The sequence below is a fragment of the Rhincodon typus genome, chromosome 2 (assembly GCF_021869965.1).
Source record: "Rhincodon typus isolate 14 chromosome 2, sRhiTyp1.1, whole genome shotgun sequence".
NCBI lineage: Eukaryota > Metazoa > Chordata > Chondrichthyes > Orectolobiformes > Rhincodontidae > Rhincodon > Rhincodon typus.
Window position 1 is genome coordinate 149,215,128 of NC_063333.1, and position 13,597 is coordinate 149,228,724.

Genomic DNA, 13,597 nt, shown 5'->3' on the forward strand with positions numbered 1-13,597 from the left:
AAAGCTCAGCAGGTCTGGCAGCATCTGTGAAGAGAAATCAGAGTTAACTTTTCGGGTCCGGTGACCCCTCGTCAGTTCTGATACATTAACTCTGATTTCTCTTCACAGATGCTGCCAGACCTGCTGAGCTTTTCCAGCAACTTCTGTTTTTGTATTAATCCAGATACCTGTGGACCTTGGTTTGAATCCTGCCACGGCAGCTAGAATTTAGATTCAATTAAAGATCTGGAATTAAGAGTGTAATGATGACCATTAAGCCAATGTTGATTGTCAAGGAAAGAAAAAAAACATCTGGTTCATTAATGATCTTCAGGGAAGGAAACTGCCATCTTTACCTGGTCTTGTCACTATGTGACTCTAGACCTACAGCACTGTGTTGTCTCTTAACTTCCCTCTGGGTAAATAAGGATGGTCTCGCCAGTGAAGCCCACATCTTGTGAATGAATTTAAAAAAAAAACTATCCTCTCAAGGTCAGTCATGGTTCAGTGGTAGCACTTTCGCATCCTCAGTCAGAATTGCAGGTTCTATTCCCACTGCAAAGACTTGACCACAAAAACCTGAGACACAGTCCAGTTAATGCTGCACCATTGGAAGTGGCATGTTGTGGAAGAACAATGAACTAATGTCCTGTCTGTCCTGTTGAGGATCCCTAAATGATGTCACATTGGAGGTTATTGCTGCCTTTGAACAACAATGGGGAGCAGGTCCTCAGTAATTTTCCAGCAGCCTGGATGGGGCTGGAGGGTTATGAAGGAAAATGAAGGTTTTGCTTTTGCACTAGAGCAGCCAGAGGAGAAAAACAGGTGAGAAAGAAGCAACAGAAAAACTTTTGTTGGGTCTTACAGTGAATCATCTAGCTGTGCAGGTTAATCAAAATGAAATTGAAAAGTCCATTCTGCACTGGCCCAGCCCATTACCAACCTTCATGAGAAGGTTAAGAGCCATCCATATAAGTGGACTGCTCCCCACCAGCTATTTGGAAATTATGGCCTGTCCCAAAGGAATCAGAATTCTGAGACAATATCTGGGGCCTTAATTGCCAAATCCCATTCCTGCTGTGTCCCGACCTTTAAAGATCAGGTTGTAATTGATGGTACGTTTGGAGCAAATATCTGTCGATTAGAGAGAGTCCACGTAGATTTGTGAAGGGTGGAGCACGTCTAGTGAATCTACCTGAATGTTTGAAGAGCTTATTCATCCACCACCAAATATCTAGCATATGTTGGTGAAAACAATCTGTAAGTCTGATTAAAATCATGTCACGTTTTCAGCCAATGTCAGTTAGACCAAGATTTGTCAATCAATACCTGACATATTCCTTCCTTACCACTTTAGCTGTGAACTCATTAATGTCAATTTCCAACAATTGATATTTAATGTTATGAGAGACATTACCCTTTTGATCAAACTGAATTATTGAATAGTGAAAATGACACTTCTCAGAACATTGCTGTGCCATCTTGCATAAACACCCAGCCTCTCTCAGCATCTTCAGAGAACTGTAAAGCTGTAATTGACCATCACTGATACACTTAACATGGATACTGTAATGAGCACCCCAGGGCTATCAATTGCTGACTTCATTACACAAAGGAAAAGAAACCTCTTGAGATGATCATATTGAAATATAGCTGGCTGATATTGCGGAAGGGCAGTGTTCTGTTTGTGACATTTTCTGTATTGCTATCTCTGCAATATGTAACTGAGAACTTACCCAACAAATTGATCTGTGTAAAGTAACATACTATAATGAGTATTTAGAACTGTGGTTGTATGCAATACACACTGGAATGGTGCAGCAGACTGATATACACTCACCAGATTCGGTTTTGGTCAATTCCACCTTCTAACACTGTGGAAACAGGATTGTCAGCTTGAAATTACTTGTTATATGTTTGTGTTTAATGACATTAATCTTTTTCAATAAATGTGAGCCCAGTAAAGTGAGATTGCAGGCAAGAGGAAGGATCTGTCAAATTTTTTTTTGGAACTTTTGTTGGATTAATAATTGGGGTAGGCAATTACCTAATGGTATTATTACTAGACTATTAATCCAGAGACCCAGGTAATGTTCTGGGGAAACTTGGGTTCAAATCCTACCATGGTAGATGATGGAATATAAATCTGAAATTATGTGTCTAATAATGATCATGAAACTGCTGTCAATTGCTGGGGTTAAAATACATCTGGTTCACTAATGTCCTTTAGGGATGGAAACTGCCATCCTTACCTGGTCTGGACTACATGTGACTCCAGACCCACAGAAATGTGGTTGACTCATAACTGTCCACTGGGCAATTTGGAATAAGGTATAAATGACAGACAAGAATGGAAATTGCTTGAAAAGCTCAGCGAGTCTAGCAGCGTCTGTCTCTGATTTACAGCATCCACAGTTCTTTTGATTTTTAATTGGAAAATGGTATAAATGTTCCCCTAACAAGTACCATCTCTATCCTTTGAATGAATTAAAAGAAAGATACATAACATGTATATTAAATTACTTAATTGTCTTCTTTGTTCGATCAAAAGAAACAAAAATCATGAGATCTTTCTTGTCCTTTGAATGTAATGGGACAGTTTCATTGGACTGAAGGCTGTGATGTCCAGCATTTGACTAAGGGTGGCTTCAGTCACTGTCTCCTCTTATATAGGCCAAGTTTATAGAGACTGAAAAGTTATTGACAGAAACAAATAACAAAGAACAAATCATATTGTTTGGAGGCAACTTCAACAATTCGGAAGATCTAAGAATTCTAATTGAGATTGGAGAGATTGCATTTTTTGACATATTGGATCAGCCTCACAGCAATGTTAAAATGTGGTTGTAGACTTGCTCACTGAGCCAGTGGGTTTGGTTGCAGACATTTCATCACCCTGCTAGGTAACACCGTCAATGTGCCTCCGGTGAACGTCAGTGTTATGTATCGCTTGTTATGTATCGGTTTGCTGCGGTGTTTGGTATCACTTCTGGTTCTGTTTTTCAGTGGTTTGTACACAGGGCCTTTTATTCAATGAGGTTGTTGAAAGAGTTCCGGTTAGAATTCCAGACCTCCAGGAATTCCCTGGTGTGTCTCTGTTTGGCTTGTGCGATCATGGATGTGTTGTTCCAGTTGAATTCATGTCCCTCGTTGTCCGTGTGTAGTGAGACAATTAAATGTAGTGAGACATATTAAAATATGCAAGAAGAGTTTAAAAATAGTTAGTATAATGTTTAAGAAAGGCTGTTGAACTTGTTTTTACAATTCTTCATGTGAAATGCGCTGGGAAGTGGTAAACTTGTTCAGTGTCTTCTGGAAGTGACCAGCAGCAAGTTCTATTTCCAGATTTCATTCACATGCTGCAGATTACTTACTGGTTACAGATTAGTTGCTGGTTACAGGTTATGGTGTGGAGGTGCCGGTGTTGGACTGGGGTGGACAAAGTCAGAAGTCACACGACACCAGGTTATAGTCCAACAAGTTTATTTGAAATCACAAGCTTTCAGAGCGCTGCTCCTTTACCTGATGAAGGGGCTGCACTTTGAAAGTTTGTGATTTCAAATAAACCTGTTGGACTATAACCTGGTGTGGTGTGACTTCTGATTTTGGTTACAGGTTAGACACTGGTTGGACTGCTTTGATAGCTGATTAACATTTGTGTGTTTCTTCAGTCCATTGAGTCCAAACCAACCCTTCAAAGAGCAACTCACCCGGACCCACCCCAGCACTGTAATCATGCATTTCCCATGGCTAATCCACCTGACCTGCATATGTTTGGTCTGTGGGAGGAAACTGAAGCATCTGGGGGAAACCAATGCAAACAGTGAGAGAATGTGCAAATTTCAAAAGGCAGTTGCCCAAGGGTGGAATTGAACCCAAGTCCATGGTACTGTGACACAGCAAAGCTAGCCACTGAGCCACTGTGTAACACCATGCTTTATTAGAACAATGTTGGAAGTTTTATTACAGTCATTGGTTATGTTGTAACCCTGACGCTATGTGAATGGACATGAGTGGAGATGATAGAGTAGAGCAGCAGTTGTTGGGTGAGACTGAAGACAAGGATGAGGATTCTGTCTAGGAGGCAACATCTACAGCAAGTCTTCAAGGAACATTTCTTCTTCACTGAGGTGCAATGTCTCAGGCATTTCCACTTTATTGAACATCCTGTCAGTGAGTGTGTTCACCTCTTTGAGCCTTGCTGCAGGGCACGAACACTGCCCTGTGGCCTATATCAGCCAGACTCCCTCCAGGCTGAAGTCAGCAGCATCACTTTATTACACCAGTTTCCCAGAGTACACTTTGTTGCAGGTTGCACCCAAATTGCTTTGTGTTAGCCATCATCATCTGCCATGCTATTTGCACAGACTCCCTGCAGGTAGTGAAACACTGTGGGCAGTGCATTGCCCAGGGTTGTGTCCAGTTTGCTGTCAGTAGTCAGGATTCACTCTTCCTATGACACACGTTGTATTGTGTTAATTCCAGGAGATCCTTCAGATCACAGATTGGCTCCATGGTGATGAGGATTATTGCTTTTCGAGATGGCTTAGATCTACAGCCAGAACTGGTCAACAGCAGTGACATGTCACCATGTGAATCATCATCAAACAGTGAAGAATAGGATCTTCCACAGGGGAATGAAAACATGATCCATGGATAATTCAGGACAGGTCTGCAGCTTCCGAAGTTTGTTTCCTTCATCCTGAAATAACACAGGAACATCCCAATTGTCAGCATTTATCAGATTCAGAGAAATCCAAATTTGTTTAGAGTGAATGAGAGCACCGAGGAAGGAACCACTGGTGAATCTAATGTATTTTGTGTAGTGTAAGGTTACAGCCAAAGGGGAAGTAAGGGATCAGGTGAAAGAACTCTCTGTTGAATGGTGCTGAAAAGTAAGAGGTATACATCTTGTGAACAAGAAGGGGTGGAGGCAGAGTGAAGTGTGATCCAGTGAGTGTCAGAATGGGACAAGGAAGGAGGCCACAGGTGATGGAGAGATGAGCAAAGAGATGAAAGCTGAGTGTTTGACTCCTTACCTTGACTTACTCTGCTGAACTTTTCCTGCACTCGAGGTCTGTCCTGGAAGGTGACCTCTTCAACAACCTCTTTTCAGTTGCAGGAAAGGTTAGTGGATCTTCAGTTCCTCAGTAGAAAAGGATCTCCATCACCTCGTCGACCACCCAGCCCAGCATCAGGAAGTCTGTGGACATTCTTCATACAGGAACTTTCTCTCTTAGCCATCATGCCTCAGATTTTTATGAGGCGCTGGCTATCTTTAAGGGATATTAGTGAAGTCTGTTTTTCCTCACAACACCCCACCCCAAACAGGTGTGTAACCAATGAAAAGCAAGGATCACACTGGCTACAGGTTTGACACATTGTGTAGATCAAGAACAGTTGAGGGCCCAACACTGATCCCTGGGATATTCTACTGCTTATAGTTTACCAACCTGAAAATGATTCATTTATCCAAATCTATGTCTCATTTATTAAGCAATCAGTTTTTTTGCTAAAATATTATTCTCAGAGGTTTCATCCTGTGTAGTAACCTCATCAAAATGCTTTTTAAAAACCTAAGTACACCACATTTACTAGTTCTCCTGCTTGTTACATTCTGAGTGAACTTTAGGAAATGAGTTAAACATGATTTCCCTCCTCTGACTCCTCTTGATTGTATTCTGATTTTCCAAATGTGCTGTTAACATTTCTCAGTGCTTTCCTGGCTAAACGTGCTGTGGAATTCTTTCGGCCTGGCGTAGTGATCTTTCAGCAGCCCATGGTGGTCCATCGGCCCATTGGGCCATAGCATGGATTTCTGGTCTCGAGGTGATTCCAGAGCAGTCTCCTAGCCTTGAGAGCCTCGAGATGAAGCCTGGTGCCCTCTGGAGTCAAGGCCCAGCACGGACTAGAGGCTAGTTGCAGGCATGGACTTAGTTGGAAGGACTGTTGTTCTAAACTTTTAATTTTTCCATTTTCTAACTTTTTTCCAAAAGACTTGTACTGGAGAAGCTGTACCCAGGTACCTTTGTACCTAAGATGGCCCCATAAGTGGTGATTTGTAAACTTTTCAATGTACTCATCTGAGTACATTGACAATAAAGCTAATTTAATTCTAATCCATCTTTGAACAAACTGATTATTCGGTTATCTAGCCCAGTTTGGAAGCTTGCTCGGTTCAATTATTCCATTGTGTCCTAAATTACAGCAGTAATGTAACAAAAAGTACTATATTACTGTAAAATACTTTAGGACATGAAAGGTCCTATATAAATGAAAGTCTTTTTAATGGCACATTAGAATCATAATCATTTCATTCTCCCACACAAGAATATTGTGGATTACTTTCTGTTTTTATGCACTTTTTTTTCTGTTTATTGTTGAAAACAGCACTCAGTGACATTTACAAAATCTCATTTGACTGAATTATACCTAATGAGAGTTTGAGCAGTTGTATTTTATTCCTGTATCTTTTTTGAAATTGCAAAAGAAAACTTTTATTTGGTTAGCCAAGATTTATAAACTAATTACACCCCTAATTACTGAGCATGAGATGGAGTAACAGCTTTATCAGCATATCTCAACAGATGTACTGATTGATATAATCACTTGTAGAAGATGATAAGGTTACCATAAGTATTATCATAACATCAAAAGAATTTGTGACACAGCGTCTAGTTGCATCAAACTTACATAACCAGCCTCATGCAAGGAGGACTTCAGAAGTTGCGTATATGAGTTTGTCAGGCTGTCTGTCTGTGTTTATCTGTCCAAATGTGCATGTGCTTACTGACTGCATGACCTGGCCTGGAAGCAGCATTGTGTTATAAAGCGGAAGTTGACCCCCCGTTCCCCCCACCCCCACCCCCACCCCCCGCCGCCTCGAACCCCTGATGTTTGACCAGCTAATGGTACGGCCTTTTGATGCACGTGTTTCAATTCGGGTGCTGTCTGTACTTGCAAACTTTCAAGCTGCTCACAGACATCTCCAAGCATAGAAGAAGCACAATCTTTTAAAGAGACGAAGCAATACTTTCCCTCCTAGTATTTTACAAACACCAGTATTTTACAAACACCAAATTCTAATGTCCCTCCTCCCAGTCCACAAATACTCTCCCCAACTTCACAACAGTTGTATAAAGCTAAAGGCTAAAATCAAATTCAAACACACCATTGTCCTTATCACCTGACCAGACAATGCAGAGTTTCCGACTGTTACAGACACTACATCCAAACGCTTCCACCGAAGCTGGCTCAGGTCTATCGTGAGAATTCGGTGGCAGGACTTAATCACAAACAACAATGTCTTTCATTGTCCCGGGCTCAACACCTTCAGGAAAATTCAATCTAGGTGCACAGACTGTGTATCCTCCATGGATGACAACAGAATCTCTGAGCAGGGAACTGACTCATGGGACATGGACATTGCTGGCTGAGACAACATTTATTGTCTGTCCCTAGTTACCCCTTAAGAAGGTGGGGGTGAGCTGCCTTCTTGAACCGCTGCAGTCCACCTGCTGTGGGTTGACCCACAATATTTGCAGGTGTTCATTCCCAGCCATTGGAGGGCTCCCTCAGGGTGAGAATTACAGATGGCTGTATCACTAGCCTGCAGCTAGATGCATGTGGCTCGTATCAATACAAGCTCTGCTATTTGACTCAATGTGTTTTAAGGACCATCTACATTAAACCTGCAATATCTGCTGTACCCAGAGAATGGTCAGGTGATGCAACTGCAAATGTCCCTCAAGCACCAAACAATGACAACATGACTGACCAGTAAAGTGTAAGTCCATATTGATCCCATGTCAGGCTTCTCAGCCATAACAATGTCATATAAAAACTTAGAATCAGAGACTTGGAAGGAGATGTAGTATCATCCCTTGCCTCCTAAGCCAGGGATTGTGGGTTCATGTCCAATAGGTGGGTTTGGTTTGGGCAGCACAGTGATGCAGTGGTTAGCACTGCTGCCTCACAGCGCCAGGGACCTGGGTTCGATTCCACAATCGGGCAACTGTCTGTGTGGAGTTTGCATATTCACCCCATGTCTGCATGGATTTCCTCTGGGTGCTCCGATTTCTTCCCACAAGCCAAATTGTGCCATGCTAAATTGCCCATAGTGTCCCGGGATGTGCAGGCCAGGTGGGTTAGCTATTGGAAATGAAGAATTATAGGGTAAGGGAGTGGGTCTGGGTGGCATGCTCTTCGGAGATTCAATGTAGATTCGATGGACAGAGTGGCCTCTATCTGCACAATGGGGTTCTAAGTTCCTGATTCTTAATGCACAATATGCCAATGAGATACCATCTACATAATTATGGGAAGTGATGTAATTGCTCTCTCTTGTAACATGTAGACACAGAGTCAATGTTTTCCTTACCATTCTGTCTAAGTATTTTATATCAGCATGAGACGAAGGTTATTATAGAGAGGGCCCACAAAAAAAAGCGAGATCATGATGTGCACATGCACGGGTCTGTAAAGGTAGCATTACAGGTAGATAAGGTTCTTTGGCCCAGGGATAGAATACAAAAGTGGTGGGTGTGTGGAATGTGCTGCCAGCGGTGGGTGTATATCTGTGTCTGTGTATATCTTTGTGACTGAAGAGCATTTATTCAATTCCCAACCCAACTGAGGTTACCATGAAAGATTCTCCTCCTCAGCCTTGCCCCTTGCCTGCATTGTGGTGAGCTTCCAGTTAAACTACCACCAGTTATCTCTCTCTCGCATGAAAGGGCAGTCCTACGGTCTGATAAGACTGTGGCAACTTTACTTTTATGTGTGAGTATATATCTCGGTATACGTGTATGTGCCTGTGTATGAGTGTGCATCTATGTGAGTGTATCTCTATCTGTGAGTGTGAGCTGGTGACAGTGTGTTAATAATATTTACTAATTTAATTAATTGTGAAATTTTCTGAAATCTAACATTTTTTGAATCTCAAGGGACTCTATTCCATTTTCAGTGACAGATGGAGATGATTGGATTTAGTCTGGTTTTGAGATAATTCTCTCAGCCTCTTTCCATTACAGCTTTACAATTTATACCTGATATTTATATCACCCAAATCATATGGTAACAAACAATGAACATAACAAATGAGATTTGTCACTGCTAAATCATGGATATTGAGATCCTGAGGATTTCACACAATTCAGTTGGCCACCAGTTTAGTACTAAGATTGATTTAATTGGTTATTTAATTAATCTAACAATGAGTATTTCTGGTTGGTCAAACAGTTGTTTGTCATTTTCAAACAACGTTGAAAGTGTCTGGAGCTTTCTAAGTGTGTAACGGTGAAGTGACACTCACCTGACACTGTGGCAGTTGGTTTAACCCACACAGAATGTAAGGTTTGCGTGAGATGGGAGGTAACAATCTTAAAAATCTGAGTCTCGAACCTGAGCTGCCCCTAAACCCCAGCTCCCCAACTTGTGGTTTTTAACGGGTCAGTGGGTGTTCTACCATTCCCTCCAAGGAGATGGGCTCAGTTTAAATATAACAAAGCCTTTCTGGTACAGTGGTGATGTCCCACCTTCTCAGAGTTGTGTCAGAAGAACAGGTTGATTAGAAAATCCATACACTCTGAGGAATGAGAAGCTCCTATGGTGCAATGATAGTGTCTTTACTTTTGCGCCAAAAGGTCTAGGTTCAAGTCTGAACTATTCCAGCCATGAGTAGTAGTACCTCTAAGCAGGTTGGATAGAAAAAATGCACACTTCTTTCCACATATTTCAAAGGGACTTCTGTACAACACACTTTCCTGTTTCAAGGCAGGGACTGTTGATTCTTAGGTAAGAAAATATTTTACCCCTGCTTGCTGGACCCAGCTGACCTGCCTCAGTAACTCTCCTGACACATCCTACCTCTCCCAAACATCTCTACCTGATTTCCTACCCATCTCCCACTGGGCAAGGAACCTGTCAGTGACATCAGATGCACAACATCGACTTCAACCTCAGGCTCACAAATCCTGTTCCCACAGACCCCAACAATGATCACCTCCATTCCCCATATGATATGGAGGAAAGTCACATTGTATTGTCTTTATCTGCTGGGCAGCATTTCACCTCTACCTCCAAGAAGAAGGAAGCAAGTTAACGTAAGTGCTATGAAGTGACTTGAATTTCCATTCCCTTGTATGTTATGATGTTATATAAAGTCAATTGCGCCAATTTCACAAAATGATAATGTTGAATTCCCAATGAACACTCAATATGGAGCCCTCGTCTCCAGCTGTGAACCTCGCAAAAGTTTGCATCCACTAAAAATTAGCCGGAAGCTTCTCACCATAATTCGGATGAGCTTGCAGTAAGCTACCGAACACATAACAAAGACTAATTAGCTGAACTGTAAGATATGTTTAAGCAAGTTAGAATTGTTTGGGGCAGGGAGAATAATGCTGTAGATTTCATGTATCAAATATGGTTCTCAATTTTGATTTCCAAAAGAAATCATAAATCAATTATTTTAATTTGTTAGGTAGAAATATGCGTGGGCAGAAATAATAGCAAAATCCTGCAGACGCTGAAGTTCTGTTACAAACAGCAGTGAATGCTGGAGAAATTTAGCAGGTCTGGCAGTATCTGTGGAGAGAGAAACAGAGTTAACTTTTGAGTCTGATGTGACTCTTCTTCAGAAGTGAAGTCGTTCCCCATGTTCAGGGAGGAAGACAATTTGGAAGGTGAAATAATAATCTGAGGAATAATATGGTTTATTGAACATAGAACATAGAACAGTAGAGCACAGTACAGGCCTTTCAATGTGGTGCCGACCTATTATCCTACTCTAAGGTCAAACTACCCTGCATTTTACTATCATCCATGTGCTTATCCAAGAGTCACTTGAATGTCCCTAATGTATCTGACTTTTTGCTTACATTGCTTTTCTATCTGATCAGTTTATGCCAATATATGGTTGTCATTCAGAGTAGAGAACAGGGTAATACTTTTTCGCTCCTTGCCCTGCTCTCCTATCTCATTTGATCCAAGTTGATCTGTCTCTTGATTCTATTTCTCCACCTTTACTCCAGAGCATTCAGTGTACCTTTAATCTTTAGCCTACAGAAAGGTAACAGCCTCGAAAGCTCCAACAGAATCTCAGAATGCATAGACTGTTGAGGAAGAAAATTCCAGGTATTGAAACATTTAGAAATCATTTAAAATAAGCAAATTTCAATCCAAAGTTTTATTAGCAATTATATCAATGATTTACTGAAATACTGCTGATAGCATTAATTTTTTAAACAAGCCATTTATTCTAAGTTTTGAACATAAATTTGCAGCTAGTTTGCTATTTCACAGTTTTCTGTTCTGTGCTGATATCATTGCAATCTAGATGAATGGAGCTTAAGATATGATCCCATGAATCTTGCAATGATTTGGAATACCCTGTTGTAGGCAGCTGGGACTGAGACCTGATTGTAGGGGATAGGTGGGGGTTGTGACTGAGAATTCTGAGCTGATGGAACTGTGAAGTACAGATGCCGCCCATGTGCATATTGTATTGGATTTCTGGAGCTAAAAGGTGGAAATAATTTTTGGAAGACTCGCAAGAACCGAGGAAAAGCTCCACAACAAACTGATAATCTTTGCAAGTTCCGGGGAAGGAAGTTCAGAGCCAAGTTCAGGAGTTTAGATAATGCATCACTACCACCTCCTGCCAACTCTCCCCGGTCTCCCTCACCATCTCCCCAACTACCCCCTCCACCCTGTTCCCCACCTCACAGTTCTTTTCTTCGTGTAAAATAGACCTGTCGCATATTTGAAAGAAGTGCTTTGTAAAATTTAGTTGGCAGACACAAAAACACCCAAAGTCATCCAGCTCACATTCTTCTGTGACTCAGTGATAAGACACAATCGGAATTGAGTTATTGACTAATAAAACAATCAACTTATCTACAACAGACCCTGAACTAATGTGAGGAAACCCCTTGTGTTGGACAGGTTTTGAAGCATACTTGTCCCTTTGAGAATGGTGCACAGCACAAGTTACTCTAACCTGAACCCAAAGGTGATTTTAGGAAAAGCTTCTGATGATATTGTCATGCTCGTCTCCATTTGGTTACTGATTTCCTTTCTCCATTCTTGTATTACTCATTTCTTTCTGCTGCTGAAAATTTGAACAGGAGTATTGCCCCTTCAGTGTTGCTGGGATCAGAATCCTGGAACCCCATAGCTTTCCATAGAATGTTTCCATAAAATCCATACGATGTGGAAACAGGCCATTCGGCCCAACAAGTCCACACTGACTCTCTGAAGAGCATCCCACCCAGACCCATCCTATCCCTGTAACCCTACACTTCCCGTGGCTAACGCACCTAACCTACAAATTCCTGGACACTATGGGTCATTTAGCATGGCCAATCCACCTAACCTACACATTCCTGGACACTATGGGTCATTTAGCATGGCCAGTCCACCTAACCTACAAATTCCTGGACACTATGGGTCATTTAGCATGGCCAATCCACCTAACCTACACATTCCTGGACACTATGGGTCATTTAGCATGGCCAATCCACCTAACTTGCAGATCTTTGGACTGTGGGAGGAAACCAGAGGAAACCAAACCCCATTCCAAACAGCACAGCTTGTCTCCCTACTCTCCATGACAGGCAAGGTTCAACATCCCCACCACCTTCCCATGGGCAGTTAGAGACTAGCAATAAATGTTGGCCCAACCAGCAACACCCACATCCCACTTACAAATGTCTCTGATTTTCACACAGCTTTCAGAGTCACCTAAACTTCTACAAATATAGAGCTGAGCATTGGAATTCCTAGGAAATTTAAGTTGCTGTCCTGAACTTGGATGATGAAGAGGAAATAATCTCACAATATTCCTTCACAGATGAAGACGTTTGGAAGGCTGTGCTCATTGGTTACAGGCCCACTGGTAAGTAGTCAGGCCCTCGCACATCCAGGAGCTTCTCCCACAGTGGGTACATGTGAAGGTGTTATCGTTGATGAGGACTGTTGGATTGATCCTTCTGCAACAGGCTGGTCATCACTTGGCCTGTAAGTCTCTGTCACATCTCCAGAGGCACTGCACTCTCTCTGGCCTGCACTTCCCACTGGTTGAAGTGGCACACAGAGAGCGATGTCCTCAAGGAGTCCCTCAATCAGATGTATGGGGCTGTCTGTTCCATTGACCAGGGGCCGGCTCTCTGCGCTGATCTGCGATGGAAACTGACATCGATCTGAGCAATGGGAGCTGCCCAGTGCAGTTGGTTTCGTAGGAGGGCAACTCGCTGCTGGTGATTTTGGCTGTTTCCAGGAGCTCTGTGTTTGTGATGAGGTTCTGCCCCCTCCAAAGGCAGCACTGGGCAACTGCTCCAGCAGGTCTCCATGACAGCGGCACATGACCCGTAAGCCATGACTCAGCCACAGCCAATCACATCGCTCTTCCTCAGCTCGAACTTGCTCACTGCCCTCAACATACCTCATCCCCACTCCCTCACCGCCCTGGATCTGCCTCATTCCCTACCCTCCTCACTGCCCTCAACCTGCATCATCCCCACCCATTACTGCCCCTTGACCTGCCTCAGCCCCTCCCCATCACTACCCCTCAACCTGCCTCAGCCCTGCCCACACACTGCCCCTCCACCTGCCTCAG

At 42.5% G+C, this 13,597-nt stretch overlaps 1 protein-coding gene across 3 annotated transcripts in view; it reads left to right on the forward strand.

Moving 5' to 3' along the window:
* The window catches only part of LOC109927670 (cadherin-18-like), a 578,296-nt gene that overhangs the window by 180,068 nt on the left and 384,631 nt on the right, over positions 1–13,597 (forward strand). For 2 of the 3 annotated variants that reach the window (XM_048616417.1, XM_048616438.1), the window contains exon 4: positions 12,711–12,877. The exons of the other annotated variant lie outside the window; for it this stretch is intronic. The gene's annotated coding sequence lies outside the window, so the exon portion shown is untranslated. The remainder of the gene's footprint in view (positions 1–12,710; positions 12,878–13,597) is intronic. 3 annotated transcript variants of the gene reach the window in all.